This window comes from Spermophilus citellus, assembly GCF_964194105.1.
Source record: "Spermophilus citellus genome assembly, chromosome: 1".
Taxonomy (NCBI): Eukaryota; Metazoa; Chordata; class Mammalia; order Rodentia; family Sciuridae; genus Spermophilus; species Spermophilus citellus.
Genome location: NC_138182.1, coordinates 34,513,841 through 34,537,990, shown reverse-complemented (window position 1 = coordinate 34,537,990; position 24,150 = coordinate 34,513,841). Strand labels below are relative to the sequence as shown.

General features: G+C 36.6%; 1 long non-coding RNA gene across 1 annotated transcript in view; it reads right to left on the bottom strand.

Moving 5' to 3' along the window:
- LOC308652004 overlaps positions 1-24,150 on the bottom strand; it is a 52,331-nt gene that overhangs the window by 21,252 nt on the left and 6,929 nt on the right. The window contains exon 3 of the long non-coding RNA XR_014022706.1: positions 21,520-21,648. This is a non-coding gene — a long non-coding RNA (uncharacterized lncRNA). The remainder of the gene's footprint in view (positions 1-21,519; positions 21,649-24,150) is intronic.

The window sequence follows — 24,150 nt, the reverse complement described above, 5'->3', positions numbered from 1 at the left end:
TTCAATGAAGACAACAACTTAAAACCAGATAAAGACATTACAAGAAGAGAAAACTACAGACCAATATGTTTCATGAGTGTAGATTTTAACAAAATATTAGCATAATATAACATAAATGTATCAAACAAAGCACTTAAAATCATTTATCAATATCTCTGAAATACCTCAGTTTTCTGTATTAATAGGTCAGGTTAATGTTAATATTGTTTACAAGAAAATCACATTGTATGGAACATTTTCAATCATAGAACAAACATTTGAAACATTTCAGCAATAAACTGAAACTCCTCACATCTATTCCACATTACACAAGTATTATTGACAAGTCTCTTGAATAAGTAAAATTCAGCCACTGCAATTTCATTAGTAACCTCCAACAAATAACTTATTAAGCAGTGAAATTCTTTAAATGTAAATTCCAAAGTAAGGTATAGATAAAGATAATAAAAATAATGGTAAGAAATTGGATAAAATCTCCTTACATGGCTTAGAATTAATAAAGCAAATTATAAAATACCTATTTTCAGGCTGCATGAGACCAACCTATTTGTGTCAGAGTAGCTGACTAAAAAAATTAAACTGTCTATTTCTTGATACTCAGTCCATTCAAATGTTATTGATGTCCCCAAAGCGGTGTTATCATGAAGCAGTTCATTTGTAAAAAGGGGTATCAGTTTAATGATTATCAAAATGGATTTTTCACAGAAATCCAATCATATATTAGGGCACCCTGACATGTTTTGTTGCTCGCTGGTTCTTTCAGTTGCCCTTTGTGTAGCTCAGACTCCTTGGTGCACCTAAACTCATAACTCACATCTTTTCTTCCTTGCTTAATTGCTTAATGTTACATCTGGGCTATGACATAAAGAGGCATTAAGCAGACACTGTCAATTCCACGTAACTTAAAGGAGCAAATTTTCAATTCTTTCCCCCAGCTGTCTACTCTATTTGTCTGCAGATATGTCAAAGAGGTAACATCTGCTTTTAGGATACTTTCCTCCTAGATGATATATTTGCCTTTATCACTGCAGTCAATTCACCAAGGGCCTAACAAGTGCCTTTTCCCGATTGTGGTAAGGCAGCCTTGAAATAAGGAATACATTTTTAAAAGTTAAACTCTACAGTCACTTATGGTTTTAACTAGATATTTTTGATTGCTTTGTGTATGCGTTCAAAATGTGCTTTGGTTTGTCAATGAAATATTAAAATGTGTATTTTCTTTTTAACACAAATGATAATATACGTGGGAACACACTAAAATAGTTCATAAACAAAATACTTTGGAGGAAAGAATAAAAACCATGCCTGTTTCCGACTAAATTTTAAAAATATCTCAATAGAGTATAAATTATAATTCAGATAAAGTTTGTTGGAAGTTAAGCATGATAAACAAGTCCACCTTTTTAACTATGTACTGTCCTAGAAGGTTTAATGACATTAGTAGATGGGGTTGTAACACAGTTCTTTCTCTGTCTCTCCTTTGCTCTTTCCTTTCCTCCTCTCACCCGACTCTCTTTCAATTTTGGGTCTATGTTTAGGGATGAACTAAATGTCTTGGGAAGCCCATTGTCTATTTGGGTGGAGACTGACCATTACTGTCTGTAGAGATGATGTCTTCATATATAATCAAGGTTAATTTTTTTCCCCTTCAGAATCACTTGCTTTAGCTTGACAGGGTAGAGCATTCTACCTGACAACCATCCTGAAACTCACCCAGGAAGCGGCAGTCCTCAGGTAAATTTTTTTAGAAGTCAATGTTTCCAGAAGGAAACATTGTCTGCTGATTTTATGTTTATAATAAATCCTTTTACATTGTTTATTTTTTTTCTATTTAGCCCAATTTAATGTACAATCTCAGAGACATTCATGTTTTACTTTATCATGTGATCTTTCTTGTCACTTAATATTTACTCATACTCTCTTTAACTTTTAATGAAATGTCTATAACATAGCTATTTTGAGTAATTGGATTGTTTATCTCTGAAAAGGTAGCTGGGCAGACATTATGGTAATCACAACCTCTTTTCTCCTTCGGGGCAGGTTCTGAATATCATTCATCATTATATTTCTAGAAGCTAGTATAGTACATGCCAACTTCAGGGCTCATTAAATGCCTTTTAATTAATTGAGCCCTCTTATCAAGTAGTCACCAAAAGAAGAGTCAGAAAAGATGGCGATATAAGATCCCACTTAAAAGAGAAAATTCAATATGCACAGATATGAGCACTGGTCTGATTTTCCAATGTGAGAAAAATTAGTTCAGGAATAGCATAGTTCTAGATTCAGATGTTGTACCAAATGAATGTGGACAGTTGGCAACTTTCTTTACAAAACAACTAACAAAATAATCAAAATCCCACACTAATCCATGTGTGATGGGAAAGATACCATATGCATCATTTGCAACTTCGAGTGAACAGCTGTGGAGCAGTAATAATGATAGAGATTTGCATATGGGTTTTCACTCTTTAAAGGTAATTTGCAGCTCAATTATGAATTGATGGACACAAAATATTGAGTCATTTTACAAAGACAACAAAGTGTTCAATTAACAGAGTACATGTTATAGAAAAGACTGAGATCACATGTATGATGGTATAATCAGAAACAAACTTATTCTGGAAAAAAGATTGAGCATTTTACAGATATATTTGGACTTTTAGACTATCAGGAACCTACAAAGACTAGAATTTACTTCTGAAAGTTCAGTAATTTGGGTAAAACATATGTATTCTGTTCTTTTTGAAATGTATGACTTTCTATATGCCACTATCAAGAATTAATATTTACATTTTATTATTTTGCTACATAATTTCTATGAAAGAAAACAAAGCACTATGTAGATGGGGTAGATGTAACTTTTGTCCTCTCCATTCCAGAGTCTGTTGGTTATTCAAAAGGAATATCATGAATTTAGAACCCGGATGAAGCCATTTCTACTGATACATATATACATAGGATACTTGCTCAATCTCTGTTTGTAGACACAGTTTGTTTTCACGTTTTTAATTTCTAGAACTGCTGAAATGAATGATTCCATAAGTGTCTCCTGTCACAGGTGAGTAGCCATTTTAAAATATGCTAAATATTGACAAATTGTTCCAATGTAGTTGTACCCCATTTTGTCCCACTTATAATGCATGAGACTTTTTTTTTTCCATAGCCACATCAAAATTGGTGTTACCAGATCATAATGGATGTACACCACTCTAACACTTGGCAATTAAATAACACACTTTTGATGAATGGATAGTGAAAGAAATCAGGAGAGAAATTAAAAAAAAAACCTTCAGAAGCAAATGAGAATAGTGATACAAATGAGAACAGTAATACAACATATGAAAGTCTCTGGGACAGTATGAAGGCAGTTCTAAGAGGAAAGTTTTTAGTATTGAGTTCATACGTCAAAAGAATTTAAAAATACCAAATAAGTAATCTAATACTACCTCTCAAGGCCTGAAAAAGAACAAACTAACATCAAAATAAATATAAGACAGGAAATAATTAAAATCAGAGACAAGATCAATGAAATGGTAAATAACAAAACTGTACAATAGTTGATTTTTAATTTTTTTAATTTTTTTAATTTTAAAAGGATAAACAAGATTGATAAATCCCTAGCAAACAAAGAAAAACACTCAAATTAACAAAATTAGAGGTGAAAAAGGATACATTACCACAAACACCAGTGAAATCCAAAGGATCATCAGAAACTATTTTGAAAATTTATACTGCAATAAGTCAGAAAATCTTGAAGATATTAAGAGATTACTAAAAACGTAAGTCCTACCCAAATTGAACCATGAGTATATAGAAATCTTTAACAGATCAATATCAAGTAATAAAATGAAGCAACTATCAAAAGCCTTCCAACCAAGAAAAGCCTAGGAAGAGATAGATTCTAAGACAAGTTCTGCCAGACCTTTAAAGAAGAACTAATACCAATCCTCCTCAGAGACATAGTCCTTGAAACTCTAGCCAGACCAATCGGGCAAAAGAATGAAATTACAAGGATACAAATAGGAAAAGAAGCTCAAATGATCTGTGTTTTCTGATGACATGATCCTATATTTAGAAGATCAAAAAACTTCACCAGAAGACTTTTAGAGCTCATAAATAAAATCAGCAAAGTAGCAGGATACAAGATCAACACTCAAATCAAGTGCATTCTTATACTCCAATGATGAACCTGCTGGAAAAGAAATTGAAAAAACTATTCCTTCAACAATAACCTCAAAAAAAAAAAAATACCCAGGAATCAATCTAACAAAAGAAGTAAAGGAGCTCTATGTTGAAAACTATAGAACACTAAAAAAAAGAAATTGAAGAAGACCTTAGAATATGGAAAGAATATCCATGTTCTTTTTTTTTTATTGGTTGTTCACAACATTACAAAGCTCTTGAGATATCATATTTCATACATTAGACTGAAGTGGGTTATGAACCCCCAATTTTACCCCAAATGCAGATTGCAGAATCACATCGGTTACACATCCACAATTTTACATAATGCCCTATTAGTAATTGTTGTATTCTGCTACCTTTCCTACCCCCTACTATCCCCACTCCCCTCCCCTCCCAACTTCTCTCTCTACCCCATCTACTGTAATTCATTTCTCTTCTTGTTTATTTTCCCATTCCCCTCACAACCTCTTATATGTAATTTTGTATAGCAATGAGGGTCTCCCTGGATTTCCATGCCATTTCCCTTTTCTCTCCCTTTCACTCCCATCTCATGTCTCTCTTGAATGTTAATCTTTTCTTCCTACTCTTCCTCCCTGCTCTGTTCATAGTTGCTCTCATTATATCAAAGAAGTATTTGGTATTTGTTTTTTAGGGATTGGCTAGCTTCACTAAGCATAATCTGCTCCAGTGCCATCCATTTCCATGAAAATTCTATGATTTTGTCATTTTTATTGCTGCATAGTACGGCATTGTGTATAGATGCCACATTTTTTTTTTATCCATTTATCTATTGAAGGGCATCTGGGTTGGTTTCACAGTCTAGCTATTGTGAATTGTGCTGCTATGAACATCGATGTGGCAGTATCCCTGTAGTATGCTCTTTTAAGGTCTTCAGGGAATAGTCCGAGAAGGGCAATAGCTGGGTCAAATGGTGGTTCCATTCCCAGCTTTCCCAGGAATCTCCAAACTGCTTTCCAAATTGGCCGCACCAATTTGCAGTCCCACCAGCAATGTACAAGTGTACCCTTTTCTCCACATCCTCGCCAGCACTTGTTGTTGTTTGACTTCATAGTGGCTGCCAATCTTACTGGAGTGAGATGGTATCTTAGGGTGGTTTTGATTTGCATTTCTCTGACTGTTAGAGATGGAGAGCATTTTTTCATGTACTTGTTGATTGATTGTATATCCTCCTCTGAGAAGTGTCTGTTCAGGTCCTTGGCCCATTTGTTGATTGGGTTATTTGTTATCTTATTGTCTAATTTTTTGAGTTCTTTGTATACTCTGGATATTAGGGCTCTATCTGAAGTGTGAGGAGTAAAAATTTGTTCCCAGGATGTAGGCTCCCTATTTACCTCTCTTATTGTTTCTTTTGCTGAGAAAAAACTTTTAAGTTTAATTAAGTCCCATTTGTTGATTCTAGTTGTTAACTCTTGTGCTATGGGTGTCCTATTAAGGAATTTGGAGCCCGACCCCACAATATGTAGATCGGAGCCAACTTTTTCTTCTATCAGACGCAGAGTTTCTGATTTGATATCAAGCTCCTTGATCCATTTTGAGTTAACTTTTGCGCATGGCGAGAGAAAGGGATTCAGTTTCACTTTGTTGCATATGGATTTCCAGTTTTCCCAACACCATTTGTTGAAGATGCTATCCTTCCTCCATTGCATGCTTATAGCCCCTTTATCAAATATAAGATAGTTGTAACTTTGTGGATTAGTCTCTGTGTCCTCTATTTTATACCATTGGTCCACCCGCCTGTTTTGGTACCAGTACCATGCTGTTTTTGTCACTATTGCTCTGTAATATAGTTTGAAATCTGGTATCGCTATACCGCCTGATTCACACTTTCTGCTTAGAATTGCTTTTGCTATTCTGGGTCTTTTATTTTTCCACATGAATTTCATGATTGCTTTATCTATTTCTACAAGAAATGCCATTGGAATTTTGATTGGCATTGCATTAAATCTATAGAGAACTTTTGGTAGTATCGCCATTTTGATTATGTTAGTTCTGCCTATCCATGAACAGGGTATATTTTTCCATCTTCTAAGATCTTCTTCTACTTCTCTCTTTAGGGTTCTATAGTTTTCATTGTATAAATCTTTCACCTCTTTTGTTAGGTTGATTCCCAAGTATTTTATTTTTTTTTGAGGATATTGTGAATGGAGTGTTTTTCCTCATTTCCATTACAGAAGTTTTGTCGCTGATATACAGAAATGCCTTTGATTTATGCATGTTGATTTTATACCCTGCCACTTTGCTGAATTCATTTATTAGTTCTAGTAGTTTCTTTGTAGACCCTTTTGGGTCTTCTAGGTATAGAATCATCTCATCTGCAAATAGTGATAATTTAAGTTTTTCTTTTCCAATTTTTATGCCTTTAATTTCTTTCGTCTGTCTAATTGCTCTGGCCAGTGTTTCGAGAACTATATTGAATAGAAGTGGAGATAGAGGGCATCCCTGTCTTGTTCCGGATTTTAGAGGGAATGCCTTCAAATTTTGTCCATTCAGAATGATGCTAGCCTGAGGCTTAGCATAGATAGCTTTTACAATGTCAAGGTAAGTTCCTGTTATCCCTAGTTTTTCTAATGTTTTGAACATAAAGGGATGCTGTACTTTGTGGAATGCTTTCTCTGCATCTATCGAGATGATCATATGGTTCTTATCTTTAAGTCTATTGATGTGGTGAATAACATTTATTGATTTCTGTATGTTGAACCATCCTTGCATCCCAGGGATGAATCCTACTTGATCATGGTGCACTATTTTTTTGATGTGTTTTTGTATTCGATTCGCCAGAATTTTATTGAGGATTTTTGCATTTAGGTTCATTAGAGATATTGGTCTGTAGTTTTCTTTCTTTGAGGTGTCTTTGTCTGGTTTCGGAATCAGGGTGATGTTGGCCTCATAGAATGAATTTGGAAGAGCTCCCTCTTTTTCTATTTCCTGAAATAACTTGAAAAGTATTGGTATTAATTCTTCTTTAAAGGTTTTATAAAACTCCGCTGTATACCCATCCGGTCCTGGGCTTTTCTTAGTTGGTAGTCTTTTGATGACTTCTTCAATTTCATCCATTGATATTGGTCTGTTCAGATTGTGTGTATCCTCCTGACTCAGTCTGGGCAAATCATATGACTTAAGAAATTTATCGATGTCTTCACTATCCTCTATTTTATTGGAATATAGGTTTTCAAAGTAATTTCTAATTGTCTTCTGTATTTCTGTAGCATCTGTTGTGATATTGCCTTTTTCATCCCGTATGTTAGTAATTTGAGTTCTCTCTCTTCTTCTCTTCGTTAGCATGGCTAAAGGTCTGTCGATCTTATTTATTTTTTCGAAGAACCAACTTTTAGTTTTGTTAATTTTTTCAATAGTTTCTTTTGTTTCAATTTCATTGATTTCCACTCTGATTTTAATTATTTCTTGCCTTCTGCTACATTTGCTATTGTTTTGCTCTTCCTTTTCTAGGGCTTTGAGATGAAGTGTGAGCTCATTTAATTGTTGGTTTTTTTCTTTTTTTGAGGAATGACCACCAGGCGATGAATTTTCCTCTTAAAACTGCTTTCATTGTGTCCCATAGATTCCGATATGTTGTGTCTGTATTTTCGTTTATCTCTAAGAATTTTTTGATTTCCTCCTTTATGTCTTCTGTAACCCATTGATCATTCAGTAATATATTGTTCATTTTCCATGTGATGTAGGATTTTTCCTTCCTTCTTTTATCATTGATTTCCAGTTTCATTCCATTATGATCAGATAAAATGCATGGTATTATCTCCACCCCTTTATATTTACTGAGGGTTGCCCTATGGCATAATATATGGTCTATTTTTGAGAAGGATCCATGTGCTGCTGAGAAAAAAGTATATCCATTTGATGATGGTTGATATATTCTATATATGTCAGTTAAGTCTAGGTTATTGATTGTGATATTGAGTTGTATAGTTTCTTTATTCAAGTTTTGTTTGGAGGATCTGTCCAATGGTGAGAGAGGTGTGTTGAACTCACCCATAATTATTGTGTTGTGGTCTATTTGATTCTTGAACTTGAGGAGAATTTGTTTTATGAATGTAGCAGCACCATTATTTGGTGCATAAATATTGATAATTGTTATGTCTTGTTGGTGAATGGTTCCTTTTAACAGTATATAATGACCTTTTTTATCCCTTTTGATTAACTTAGTCTTGAAGTCGATTTTATTCGATATGAGGATGGCCACCCCTGCTTGCTTGCGAGGACCGTGTGCGTGGTATATTTTTTTCCATCCTTTCACCTTCAGCCTGTGTATGTCTTTTCCAATCAGATGTGTCTCCTGGAGGCAGCATATTGTTGGATTTGTTTATTTAATCCATGATACCAGCCTATGTCGCTTTATTGGAGAGTTTAAGCCATTAACATTCAGAGTTACTATTGATATATGGTTTGAACTTCCATCCATGTTTGATTGTTTATCCTTTTTTTAAAAAAATTTTAGTTTGTTTCTCCATGATTGTCTTTCTCCTCGCCCTCTGTCTTTACTGAGGCACTTCCCACTGATGGTTTTGGTTATTGTTTTTCATTTCTTCTTCGTGTAGTGTTTTGCTCAAAATGCTTTGCAATGCTGGTTTTCTGGCCGCAAATTCTTTTAACTTTTGTTTATCATGAAAGATTTTTATTTTGATGTCATACCTGAAGCTTAATTTTGCTGGATACAGAATTCTTGGTTGGCATCCATTGTCTTTCAGTGTTTGAAATACATTGTTCCATGACCTTCTTGCTTTCAGTGTCTGTGATGAAAAATCCATTGTTAACCATATTGGTTTACCCCTAAATGTAATCTGTCTCCTTTCTCTTGTAGCTTTTAATATTTTCTCTTTGTTCTATATATTGGATATCTTCATAACAATGTGTCTTGGCGTTGGTCTACTGTGATTTTGTGTGCTCGGTGTCCTGTATGCATCTTCAATTTGTATATCTCTTTCCTTTTTTATTTCTGGAAAGTTTTCTGTAATTATTTCATTCAGCAGGTTTCTAATTCCCTTGGTTTGAATCTCTGTACCTTCTTCTATCCCGATGACTCGTAAGTTTGGTTTCTTCATGTTATCCCATAACTCTTGGATGTTTTTCTCGTGATTTTTTACCAGCCTTTCTGAGTTGGCTAGACTCTTTTCAAGATGGTATATTTTGTCTTCATTATCTGACGTTCTGGTTTCTACTTGCACCACTCTGTTAGTGATACTCTCAATTGAGTTTTTAATTTGGTTTATCATTTCCTTCATTTCTAGAATTATTGTTTGATTATTTTTTTATAATCTCTATCTCCTGATAAAGATGCTTAACTTCTTCTTTTATCTGTTTATGAAATTCATTCTCAATGTGTTCTTTCGCTGCTTGAATTTGCTGTCTTGTATCCTCTTTAAGGTTCCATTCCATCTGTCTAAGGTGTTCCTTGAGTTCTTTATATGACCATTTTTCTGATGACTCTAGGTCCTCCTGAATATTTAGGCTGTCCTGCATTGTTTGTACTCCTTTTCTTTCTTGGTTTTTAAGCTGCTCATGTTACTTCTTGTTCTGTTTGACTGCTGAGTTACTGTTTACTCCTATAATTTAATTTGATGCTTGGGAGGAAAGGTATTTGAAGGGAAGGGAAGAAGTCACTAAAGAGAATGAGAGTGGGCAGGTAGAATTCAAGGAAAGGGGGGATAAGAAAAATGAAAAGACTAAAGAAGAAAAAAATAGGAACTAAAAAAGAAAAAAATTTAAAAAAAATAATAATAATTAAAAAAAATTTAAATTAAAATTAGTAGAAAAAAAATTAAAAAAATATTTTGTAAAAAAAAAATTAATAAAACAACAAGAAAGAAAAATGAAAATGAAAGAAAAACCCAAATCAAAAAAAAGGGAGAAAAGAAAAAGAAAAAAAAGAAAAGAAAAGAAAAAAAAAACCTAATAAATGCCGTCTTAGAGTTTGATTAACTTCTCTTCCAGTAGATGGCGCTGTGCCCACCAGGTCAAGTTTCTCCTGTCAATACGCGGGAACCAATCACTGTGCAGCAGCTCCTCCCAGACTGGGCGAGTCTCCAATCCTGAGTGTCTAGGGCCTCCTCTTGTGTCTAGTCACTTCCCACTTTTCCTCTAGCCAGGCCCCTCTCACGGGTGCCGCTCATCACAATACTGGTACACACCAGGTCTGCTGCTCCTGGGAGCCCTGTTTTCATGAACGACTGGGCACACTCTTCCAGTTTGCCATTCCCTCAGACCCTAAGTTTGTAGAGCTTGGGGCTGAGAATCCTCAGCGGATTTTACTTGCCCTCCAGTATCCACTTCCCCGTAGCTGGTGCAAGAGACCTCAGCAGTCAGCCCTGGTGGGAGCGGTAGTTCCGCGCTGCGAGTCCCGCACCACCTCTGATTCCCTCGGGCTGGCAGGAGAGCTGGGAGGGGCCCTTACGGGAGAGCTGGGAGGGGCCCTTAATGTTTTCCCGATGTGTGGAGAGGGAAGGCTAGGGGATCACACACCTGTAGCTGCCGGTTTCAACAAAGTTATCTCCTCCGCAGCAGTCTGATGACGTCGTTTCCCTTTGCTGGGCGACCAATGCAAGGGGTGGGTCCTTCTCTCCCAAGCCCCGTTTCAAACCTGTGGCCACTACTTATGAAGGCTCGGTAGGCATTTACCTTCGTATGATGAGAAGGGCTGACCAGTTGTTTCAGCCAGATGGATTAATGCCGAGTCATAGCTGTTTGTCTGCGGGAAGCAGGTGACTGGGAGTTTGAATTCAGCCAATCAGGGCTCAGTGCGTGTTCTCGGATCACTTGGATTTTAAATTGTCACTCATCTTATCAGCTGTTTCATTTAATTCGGCAGCTCATTCGCTCGGTGAAGAGTCTGCTCTATGGTGCTCTGTGGGAGGCGGCCGGCAGCAGCGGCGACGGCAGCGGCCTTCGGGACCCCGGGAGGGGGTGCGAGTTGGGGGAGGGGAGGCGGTGCCTCGGGGCCACGCGGGCCGGGTACCGGACACGCGGGAGAGCGGGCGGGGTGGGGGAAAGAAATTGAGATCTAGATTTAGAGACTGAGCTTGGGAGGAGAGACAGCTGGGGAGAAGCAAGGCGGAGAGGCGGAGAGGCGGAGAGGAGAAGGAGATGGGGCCGATAGAGCCGTGCAGCTGGGGTTGCAGCCTTACTGCTCACGCTGAAGTTGTGATGGACTCCTTCCACCTTGGCTGGATTCGTGGCGGATTCACTCCACCTAGGCCCCTTTCTTGACACGGTGCTGGGTTTTTGTGGACAGATCTCCTTTAATGATCTTTACCTCATCTTTTCAGACGCGGCGGCGCGGAGCACGGAGCAGCTTACTCCTCCATGTTCTTGAATAGGCAGAATTAATAGTCAAAATGGCCATAATACCAAAAGAACTATACAAATTCTTCACTCTTTAATAATTCGTTCAGTGATGCTATGACTATCTTAATATGAACTTCCTTTTGGATTTTTATTCTTTATTTAAAATGGATTCAAGTATTATGATTTTCCTTAAATATATTTTAAAAGAAACATGATTCTTAAATTCATTATTAAATTTTTACTTGATTTCATTAACTGGTGAATGTCAAAGTCTTTCTGTTAAAAAAAGGGATATTTACAATAATAATGGGGAAAAAAGCAAGCCACGGAAGTACATATAATATTATTTAAGTAAGAAAAATGATGTGGTACATATTTGAATGAATAGATGTTGGAAGAATTATTTTAAAAACTAGCAATAATATTTTTCTCCAGGAAAGTTAAATGGACTGGATACCAAGACTTGTTACAAAAGTTTCAATTAATGGTTGAAATATTTGCCTTACTCAGAGTTACATTAAGTTAAAGATAGGGAAAAGAAATTAGTATCAAACTAAGATTTCTATTGACTTAATAAGTGAGGAGTGAAAAAAGTACTCAACACTTCATAACTTTCTCACTGTGTGATTCAATCCAATTAATGCTATGTCTATACACTGCCTAAAATTATTTCATAGTGATATGCACCCCACGTTTCAAAAATACAGTGTGTAAAAACATTAGAATGACCATTATTTTGCTCAAATAATCAGTACTTCTCTATAATTAGCTCATTGCAAAAAAAAAAATCCCATTGTAAAGAGCTATCCCATTGAGAATACGATTATTATGAAGATAGATATGCACTCACAGTGTTTAGGAACCCTTGGCAAGGACATTGCAAGAGAAGTTTTATGACTTTTTCCCAAACTTTTTTTGCTATAACTTTGTCCAATTTCTTTTAGAATTTTTGAAGTGTATGATAAATGATCAGCTTTTTCTTAAGGGTCATTTGGTTAAATTCATGTCTAAAGATGATTGCACTGGCTATAATCTAAGGATTGATAATAAAACATCCTAATCATCTTCATGAAATTAAATATTTTCTTTTCTTCTTTATTAAATGGATAGTCATTCAATAAAAATGATTAAAAGCATTGACAGAACATTCCAATTTAGTCTTTTTTAAAATATAATTTATTTAACTCAGTCATTCATTGTCTTTAACAGCACAATTTAGCAACTCTTATTTAAAATATTCAATTTACCTTCTCTTCCCAATTGAATTTCTGAGAGATAGCATGTATGGGGCTATATGTTCTGAATAATTCTGAATAATTCTCCTGACATTTTATTTTAATTATCGTATTAATGCCAAAAGCTCAGGCATAAAAAGCATCATTTGGATGAGACTCATGAATACAAAGGAAGTCACTTTGTACAAAAATGTACCATAAGCCTAGCTCTGCCAGCATCCAGTTAGGTCTCAACTTTGTATCTGGCTTGCATTTACTTTTAGCTATCCCTAGACTTAAAGGATATTAGAAGTTCAGAGTTCATTTATTCTTGATCTCTAAGTTTCAGAGATCCACAAAGATAAAGTCACTTACTCAAGATTAAAATGAGCCAATGAAAGAAATGAAAAAACTTCCATTATTTCCCATGACTTTAAACTCCTGAGACATTATATGTGCCCTTGAAGAGTATAGGTGTCCTTTTGGAAAGTGTTCTCTAAGACTTCCTTTCAAACTTTTTTTATATCATGACAATGCAAATGGTAATATTTATAGGGTACCCTGAGATATAGAGATGAGGCTGTTTTGAGAGGCAGGTGATCTAGGGGGAACAAAAAGGGAATCATTATCCCTATATATCTGTAACCAAATTACCAGGGCTGACTGGAAAACTGCTATGATTGAGCATACAGAACTTCTGCCTACCTTTGTTCACCCACTCTTCATTTTGGGGATGAAAACCCTGGGATCATACCCAAGGGTGGAGAAGGTGATCTTGATCATTGCCATGGAAGAGAGCTGATCCCAGAATCAATTATTGATTTAAGATAGTCGTGGCATAACTGAAAGAATCATTAAAGAGTAAAAGGTGGAGAAGAAAAGAGAGGGATCATCTAGTTAGAGGTTCTGAGAATTTCTGAGGTTGGTAAATATCAGACCACAAAAACACTACTTATCTTCATCTCTTCCTCCTCACTTCCAGGTAATTCATCAAACAAACAGGAGTTACTCTCCATCCTGTCCCTTCCAGGTACCAAGGGAGCTAGCTCTTTAGAACTTCTTTTATTTCAAGAAATAAAACTGTGGAAAAACAATGAAGTTTGAAGTGATGGCAGAAAAAACAAATAGCCATGGTAGAGAGCTAACCCCAGAATCAATTATTCATCAATAAGCTGAGTATTTGTGTGTTTACCAAATACTGCATACAGACCTGTCCACCAGAACTTGGATCTGGCATACATAATCTTCAGATTTCCTTGAGCTTATAATCTTTATTTTTTTCTGTTTAGTCATATTACCTTTTTAAAAATGAAGCAATTCTATTATAAATTCTATATAAACTTTCAGGCCCAATTAGCTTTCAGATCTAGAAAATATAATAGCTTTAATTGAATGAAAAAAAGAAATATATGCATTAAATGCTCTTTGCTTATTTTTACTATAAAAGTGCTATTCACTTTAGAAATATAGATAAGGAAAAGGAATACAATCACTTTAATCATTCTTCTTGATACAAATATAATTAGCATGTACTCAAATTTTTTCTAATCCTTCCACTATTTATATGTATTTTTTAAAGATAAAACTGCCATTTAAAAGTATTCTAAATATTACTTCAGAAATTGCTTTCTTATACTTTATGAATATCTTCCTAGGTTGTTAATTATTCTTCTGAGCATTATGATAATCATTACTTAATATTTGTTCCAAGACACCTGAAGGTCTCAAAACCCTCCTATAAGTAACAAAGAATGACTTCATTAGAGTTACTTTGGGGTAAAGTAAGCTACTCCCAACTTCCATGTGCTATGCGAAATCCAGAAAATAAGAATATTGGTGGATGTAAGAGGATTGGAGTCACCCTTCTACCATAACAGGTTAAATCACAAAAATGGATTTGCTGGGTCAATGCATACAAGATATACTGTTTCTCTGATATTTCCTTTAAATGTCTTGAAAAGATTGGTCAAACATATACTTTCATGAGATCTGTACAAAAGTACCTCTCTCCTCCTCAGTCTTTCCAACCTAGGTATTAAAAATATTTATCAATGTGGTGGGTGAAATAGATTTTAATTTCTTTATTAAGATGAATGTTCTGTATAATTTATATTTTAACTTATTTTTGCAAACTTTTCTGTTTGTATTTTTTGTATACAAACTTTTCTATTTGTATTATTTCAGGTCACTGCATGATTTCATTATACATATAATCATACACATAAATATGAAGTTGAGAAAAATACTTAGATCAAAGCCTTTCTTAATTTGGCATGTTACTCTATAACCTCCAATGGTTAATTTAAATTTGTTTACATAGATTGATTTCATATTGAAGATGAGCAAACAAATATGCATAGTCATTTAAGCATCTCCCTTAATTACACTATTATTTTTAATATTTCAATCACATCACATTTCAATTGTATATTGATGTTATGTTATACTGCTGTCCTTTAAAAGAACGACTAAGTCAATGAGTAGAGTATATCAAGGAAAATAATTCAAATTAAAAATCTGCTAAACTATTGAAGATGGTTTAGGAATAATTTATGTGGCATTTCTGACACATTATATTTTAATCTTGATACCCAACTTGAATCGTAAGATATCAAATCTGATATTTTGATCTCCTTTCTATTCTCAGTCTACTTCAGTTATATGGTTGGATTGTTAATTTACAATGTAGCTTTATTTCACATCTTTAATGAAGACTTTCTCCCTAATCTAGTGCCGCAGTCTGGCTGGGCAAACTAATGGGGGGGGGGCGGGGGGGCGGGGGAGGAGGGTGTGAGGAGCAACTTGTGAAGGTTGATACAGCAGGAGCGGGAGCTGCTTTATTAGGGGACAGAGAAGTATATATATACACTTAACTGATTATATACAACTTGTTTCAATTTACATCAATTGGTCATTAAGGAATCCTCATCATCTTAATAATTACACACAGCTTAATTTAATTGACATAATCTAGACACAGCAGTCAGCCATTAAGGAATCTCTATCATCTCAATGGCTTGCAGGCATTACTTCTCAAACCATTCTCTCTGGCAAAATGCCAGGTGCCATCTTGACTTGTTTATGGACCCTAACAATCTAGATTAAGATGTTTTATGATGATTTGAGAAGCAGCACTCCAAGGACAAAAAAGAAACCTCTGGATAATATTTTCATCTTCTTTGATACCTTGTATAGTACATGAGCCTACGTTAGGCATCAAAAAATAGTGATGGAACAAAAATTGTAAGAGCTTCATGATTTCCATGATTACCTGTTTTTCTATTTCTTGTCTATGATTTCAATCCCCCCAATTTAACATAATTTCCTTTTTAATTTAAATATGTGATCTCCATCTATTTAGGGAGTTATTGAAAGCATATAAGTGCATTGTATAACAAGCCAGACATATAATTCTAGACCCTAGAGTTTAGAGTGGGGATGGAAAACAGGTTAAGAAGATTGGATGAGGAGACAGGTATTGGAAAAATAAAAAAGCCCAGGAAGTGCACGTTAACCAGGGGTCACAGGCAAGGTAGTCAAACAGAAATCAGAAGGGGTTAGGAGCTAGAAAATGAGCATAAGGTACAGTGCAAGTACCTTATGATTAGTTAGCAACCAGAAAATCCCACAGGGTTTCAGGGAAAAAATAAAATATGGCCAAAAGGTTAGACAGTGATTAATAAGCCAGCATCTCATAGGAACAAAGGAAGCCCAGGCAGGCAGGCAGGAGGACAGTTACAAGGTTCTGATAATGAGGAATCTGACCAGTGATAGTGTTTTCTATTTCAGCAAAAGCAGCCTTCATTCTCTTTGTAGGCTATTAAGAATTAATTCTGAAAAGGCTTGCTGTGAAGGTTTACAGGTGATCCTAATGGAAAACAACATTTATGTCTTTCAGTATAATTAAAGGCTATTGTGACATTTGTGTCTCTTCTACTAAAAAAAATCATTAATTTCATGTTTATTGAGCTCATATTATGTGTTTTTGTTTTTGCTTTTGTAGAAATATAATCATTTGGTATTAGTATTCCTCCAAATTTACAGTTGGCATTCCTAACTCCAGTCCTTCTGGGATCTAAAATGGCAAGCTATGGATAATGTACTGTGTAGGGAATTCATCAATATGAGAGTCTTTCCTAAAAGCAGAACTCAAATGGAGAAGGGAAAGATTGGACTCTAAACAAGGCTTTAGAAATGACTGAGACAGTTAGCCTGGGTACCACCTGTGGCTAATGCCAGCAGGCCCTCCCACTCTGCCTCTCCACTGACAGTTAATTTCTCTTTACCTGTGAGATAAAGGCTAGGGAACTTCAAATAGGAAAGCAGAGAACATAGGGTTCTTTTTTTTTATTGTTGGTCGTTCAAAACATTACATAGTTCTTTTTTTTTTTTATAATATTTTATTGTTGGTTGTTCAAAACATTACATAGTTCTTAATATACCATATTTCACAGATTGATTCAAGTGGGTTATGAACTCCCATTTTTTACCCCGTATACAGATTGCTGTGTCACATCAGTTACATTTCCATTGATTTATAAATTGCCTTTCTAGTGACTGATGTATTCTGCTGTCTATCCCATTCTCCACTATCCCCCCTCCCCTCCCCTCCCCTCCCCTCCCCTTCTCTCTCTCCACCCCCTCTACTACAAATCGTTTCTTCCACTTATATAATTTTTATCCTACTCCTCCTTTCCTCTTATATGTAATTGTGTATAACCCTGAGGCTCACCTTCCAATTCCATGCAATTTCCCTTAACTCTCCCTTTCCCTCCCGCCTATCATCCCTGTTTAATGTTAATCTTCTTCTCCAGCTCTTCCTCTCTACCCTGTCCTTGGTTACTCCCCTTATATCAAAGAAGACATTTGGCATTTGTTTTTTAAGGATTGGCTAGCTTCACTTAGCATAATCTGCTCTAATGCCATCCATTTCCCTCCAAATTCTATGATTTTGTCATTTCTTAATGCAGAGTAATACTCCATTGTGTATAGATGCCACATTTTTTTAATCCATTCATCTATTGAAGGGCTTCTAGGTTGGTTCCACAATCTTGCTATCGTGAATTGTGCTGCTATGAACATCAATGTAGCAGTATCCCTGTAGCATGCTCTTGTTAGGTCTTTAGGGAATATACCGAGAAGGGGAATAGCTGGGTCAAATGGTGGTTCCATTCCCAGCTTTCCAAGAAATCTCCACACTGCTTTCCAAATTGGCTGCACCATTTTGCAGTCCCACCAACAATGAACAAGTGTACCCATTTCCCCGCATCCTCGCCAGCACTTGTTGTTGTTGGACTTCTTAATGGCTGCCAATCTTACTGGAGTGAGATGGTATCTTAGGGTGGTTTTGATTTGCATTTCTCTGACTGCTAGCGATGGTGAGCATTTTTTCATGTACTTGTTGATTGATTGTATGTCCTCCTCTGAGAAGTGTCTGTTCAGGTCCTTGGCCCATTTGTTGATTGGGTTATTTGTTATCTTATTATCTAATTTTTTGAGTTCTTTGTATACTCTGGATATTAGGGCTCTATCTGAAGTGTGTGGGGTAAAGATTTGTTCCCAGGATGTAGGCTCCCTGTTTATCTCTCTTATTGTTTCTTTTGTTGAGAAAAAACTTTTTAGTTTGAGTAAGTCCCATTTGTTGATTCTGGTTGTTAACTCTTGCGCTATGGGTGTCCTATTGAGGAATTTGGAGCCTGACCCCACAGTATGTAGATCATAGCCGACTTTCTCTTCTATCAGACGCCGTGTCTCTGATTTAATATCGAGCTCCTTAATCCAATTTGAGTTAACTTTTGTGCATGGCGAGAGAAAGGGATTCAGTTTCATTTTGATGCAAATGGATTTCCAGTTTTCCCAGCACCATTTGTTGAAGATGCTATCCTTCCTCCATTGCATGCTTTTAGCCCCTTTATCAAATATAAGATAGTTGTAGTTTTGTGGATTGGTTACTGTGTCTTCTATTCTGTACCATTGGTCCACTCGCCTGTTTTGGTACCAGTACCATGCTGTTTTTGCGACTATTGCTCTGTAGTATAGTTTGAAGTCTGGTATCGCTATACCACCTGATTCACACTTCCTGCTTAGCATTGTTTTTGCTATTCTGGGTCTTTTATTATTCCATATGAATTTCCTGATTGTTTTATCTATTTCTACAAGAAATGCTGTTGGGATTCTGATTGGGATAGCATTGAACTTATAGAGAACTTTTGGTAATATCGCCATTTTGATGATGTTAGTTCTGCCTATCCATGAACAGGGTATATTTTTCCATCTTCTGAGGTCTTCTTCTATGTCTCTTTTTTCACAGTTTGATTCAAGTGGGTTATGAACTCCCATTTTTTACCCCGTATACAGATTGCTGTATCACATCAGTTACATTTCCATTGATTTACATATTGCCATTCTAGTGACTGATGTATTCTGCTGTCTATCCTATTCTCTACTATCCCCCTCCCCCTCCCCTCCCCTCCCCTCCCCTTTTCTCTCTCTACCCCCTCTACTGTAAATCATTTCTTCCACTTGTATTATTTTTCTCTTACCCCTCCTTTCCTCTTATATGTAATTTTGTATAACCCTGAGGATCACCTTCCATTTCCATGCGATTTCCCTTCTCACTCCCTTTCCCTCCCACCTCTCATCCCTGTTTAATGTTAATCTTCTTCTCAAGCTCTTCGTCCCTACCCTGTCCTTGGTTACTCCCCTTATATCAAAGCAGTCATTTGGCATTTGTTTTTTAAGGATTGGCTAGCTTCACTTAGCATAATCTGCTCTAATGCCATCCATTTCCCTCCAAATTCTATGATTTTGTCATTTTTTAAAGCAGAGTACTACTCCATTGTGTATAAATGCCACATTTTTTTTATCCATTCATCTATTGAAGGGCATCTAGGTTGGTTCCCCAATCTTGCTATTGTGAATTGTGCTGCTATGTACATCGATGTAGCAGTGTCCCTGTAGCATGCTCTTATTAGGTCTTTAGGGAATAGACCAAGAAGGGGAATAGCTGGGTCAAATGGTGGTTCCATTCCCAGCTTTCCAAGAAATCTCCATACTGCTTTCCAAATTGGCTGCACCAATTTGCAGTCCCACCAACAATGAACAAGTGTACCCTTTTCCCCGCATCCTCTCCAGCACTTGTTGTTGTTGGACTTCATAATGGCTGCCAATCTTACTGGAGTGAGATGGTATCTTAGGGTGGTTTTGATTTGCATTTCTCTGACTGCTAGCGATGGTGAGCATTTTTTCATGTACTTATTGATTGATTGTATGTCCTCCTCTGAGAAGTGTCTGTTCAGGTCCTTGGCCCATTTGTTGATTGGGTTATTTGTTATCTTATTGTCTAATTTTTTGAGTTCTTTGTATACTCTGGATATTAGGGCTCTATCTGAAGTGTGTGGAGTAAAGATTTGTTCCCAGGATGTAGGCTCCCTGTTTATCTCTCTTATTGTTTCTTTTGTTGAGAGAAAACTTTTTAGTTTGAGTAAGTCCCATTTGTTGATTCTAGTTGTTAACTCTTGCGCTATGGGTGTCCTATTGAGGAATTTGGAGCCCAACCCCACAGTATGTAGATCATAGCCGACTTTTTCTTCTATCAGACGCCGTGTCTCTGATTTAATATCGAGCTCCTTGATCCAATTTGAGTTAACTTTTGTGCATGGCGAGAGAAAGGGATTCAGTTTCATTTTGATGCAAATGGATTTCCAGTTTTCCCAGCACCATTCGTTGAAGATGCTATCCTTCCTCCATTGCATGCTTTTAGCCCCTTTATCAAATATAAGATAGTTGTAGTTTTGTGGATTGGTTACTGTGTCTTCTATTCTGTACCATTGGTCCACCTGCCTGTTTTGGTACCAGTACCATGCTGTTTTTGTTACTATTGCTCTGTAGTATAGTTTGAAGTCTGGTATCACTATACCGCCTGATTCACACTTCCTGCTTAGCATTGTTTTTGCTATTCTTGGTCTTTTATTATTCCATATGAATTTCCTGATTGTTTTATCTATTTCTACAAGAAATGCTATTGGGATTTTGATTGGGATAGCATTGAACTTATAGAGAACTTTTGGTAATATCGCCATTTTGATGATGTTAGTTCTGCCTATCCATGAACAGGGTATATTTTTCCATCTTCTGAGGTCTTCTTCTATATCTCTCTTTAGGGTTCTGTAGTTTTCATTGTATAGGTCTTTCACCTCTTTTGTTAGATTGATTCCCAGGTATTTTATTTTTGGGGGGGATATTGTGAATGGAGTAGTTGTCTTCATTTCCGTTTCAGAGGATTTGTCGCTGATATACAGGAATGCATTTGATTTATGCGTGTTGATTTTATATCCTGCCACTTTGCTGAATTCATTTATTAGCTCTAATAGTTTCTTTGTAGACCATTTTGGGTCTTTTAGGTATAGAATCATATCATCTGCAAATAGTGATAATTTAAGTTCTTCTTTTCCTATTTTTATGCCTTTAATTTATTTCGTCTGTCTAATTGCTCTGGCCAGTGTTTCGAGGAAACATAGGGTTCTTATAGTGATCAAAATAATTCTAGAAATCTCTATAGTACACAAAAGATTATCCTCTGTAAACTCATTTACAAAATCACCTGGCTTAAATAAGCACCAATAAAGTTAAGTAATTATTATCATTATTATTTTACCTAGCACATGTGAGGGAAAGCATGGTGGGCACTAATATTCATTCCTTGTACTCAGTATGCTTACTATGATATCAGATGGGATATTTTGATTGTAGTAATAAAGTCATAATTCAAAATGGCTTTGAAAAAAGAAAATTAATTACTTACATAACAGCAAGTCAAGATGGCCAGAGCTTGCAGACAGAGCTCTGGCTCAGCTTCGCTGTGGTCCTTTTCACCCGGCCTTTTTGTGAGTTGGCTTCATCCTCATTTTAGCAGCAAGGTGGCTGCAGCAAACTGAGAGGTCAAACACAGACACAAGCACATTCAGAGGAAGGAAGGGTCTAATCTTGTACCACATAACATTTTTGCCAGTGATGGACCACATATACAATGATGGCTCATAAATTTGTTAGGGAGCTAAGAAATTCCTATCACCTAGTGACATGGTAGCATTGCTCAAATATTTGTGGTGATGCTGGTATAAGTAAACCTACTACACTGCCAGCTGTAGGAAGGTAGAGCACATAAAATTGTGTATGATACTTGATAATGGTAACAAATGACTATATTATCAGTTTTTGTATTTATGATACTGTACTTTTAATCATTAGAGTGTACTTAATAAGAGTGTTATGGTTTAGATATAAGGAGTCTCCCCAAAGCTCCTGTTAATGCAGGAATATTCAGATGTGACTAATTAGATTATGAGATCAGTCCATTCTAGTTGCATGGACTGACAGGGTGGTAAATTTAGGCAGGTTTAGATAGTTGGAGATGAGTCCCTACGGCTATGCCCAGGAAGGGTGCATCTTCCCTATGGCTCCTTCCTCTCTCTTCTTCCGGACCCCACCATGAGCTGAGCAGCTTTTCTCTACCAGGCTCTTCCCTCATGATGCCCTGCCTCATCTTGGGCCTAGAATAATGGAGTCTGCCGTCTATGGACTGAGGCCTCTGAAAACATGAGCCTCAAATAAACTTTTCCACCTCTGATGTTATTATCTGGTGTTTTGAACACAGTGCCAAAAACCAACAAACCAACCAACAAAAAGCTGACTAAAACAAGGGTAACTGTAAAAACAGCCTCATGTAGGTCTCTTAGGAGGTGTTCCAGAAGAAGGTGTTCTCAACATAGGCAATGACAGTCCCACGCATGTGGCTGCCCTTGAAGACTTTCCAGTGGGACAAAATGGAAAACGGTGACATTGATGATCCTGATCTTGCACAGGCCTAGGATAATGTGTGTGTTTGAATCTAGTTTTTGTTTTTTTTTTAAAGAGGGTTTGAAAGTAAACAAAAAATAAAAATAGAAAAAAAAAGGCTCACAGAATAAGGTTATACAAAGACAGAAAATATTTTTTTTGTACAAATTGTTTTAAACATTTTTAACTGGTAATACAAGGTTTATTAGCTCTAAATTTATTGCACTTAACTCATTTCCCTGCAAGACTGAGACAAGATTTGCAGGGGCATTTACAGCATCCTGTTACAGTCCCCTGAAGGGGCACCTAGAAGTCTCCAGTCATCGCCACACCTTCCGGGAACAATGGAACCTGGCAGGCAAATCACCCCATGATGAGACTGCACCCGCTAAGCAGGAGTTGCCTTTTGTTGGGAACTGGATTGCCCTCTTCAAGGATCATAGATCTGATAGACGAGCATCCTGAGAAGAAAATGGAGATTTTCCCCTCGAGCAGTAAGGACTTCTCCAGAGCCATATCATAGAACTAGATAATGATCAACCAGACTACAGTTTGACCAAGACTACTTACTATGCACACCTCTTACCTCCTACCCAAATTCTTCCTCTATTTAAACACAAAGCTTATGTCGGTACCCCCAAAGACAGGGCTGAGACCCTTGATCTCATTGGGCCTTTTCAATAAGGCCATATCAATTAAGGTTCCTTTCCTCCTTTTGACTATTACTTTTTCCATTTGGTTTTTTGGGACAAGTGGCGGAACCTGTTCAGTTCATACCCCCAAGAGTCAGGCTTCTGAACTAGGACTCTGGTGACAGTCCCACAGGAATCTCCTGGTAGATTCAGAATTGGAATTCTGACCACTGATTTCACATTCAGAAAGAATCTGATCAGCTGGCTGTGGGTCAGAATCTGATTTGAGAAAATAAGCAGAGAAACCAGCGATGAGTAAATGAGCATAATGGGCATCTAATTGAAGGCTCAGAAAACCCAGGTGTAGTCAAACCTGGTGGTGCACACCTATAATTCCAGCCACTCAGGAGGCTAAGGCAGGAGGATCACAAGTTCAAGGTCAGCCTGGGCAGCTTAATGAGATCCTATTTCAAAATAAACTTCAAAACAGGCATGAGGGTGTGGCTGCATGTTTTAAGCTATTATTACAAAAGAGAAAAAAAAAACTAAAAATTTAGATGTTTATAAAGTAAAATTGTCATAGTAAGTTAAGATTAATATATTCTTGAAGGAAAGCATTTAAAATAAGTTTAGTGTAGCCTAAGGCACAGTGTACAGTAATATCCTAGGTTTTCATATTCACTCATTGCTCACTGAGTGTGTCCAATTCTGCAAACTCCAGAGTCAGTGTCCGATAAAGGTGTAACATTTGTATATTTTATACTGTATCTTTACTATCTTCCCTATGTTTAGACATGTGTACATACACAAACACATATTATTGTTATAGCTGCCTACAGTATCCAGCACAGTAGCATGATGTAGAGGTTTGCAGCCTAAGAACAGTATGCTATACAAGTTAGCATGGGCGTGTAGTGGATTTTGACCATCTAGGTTTGTGTAAGGAAACTCTATGGTTTTTGCAC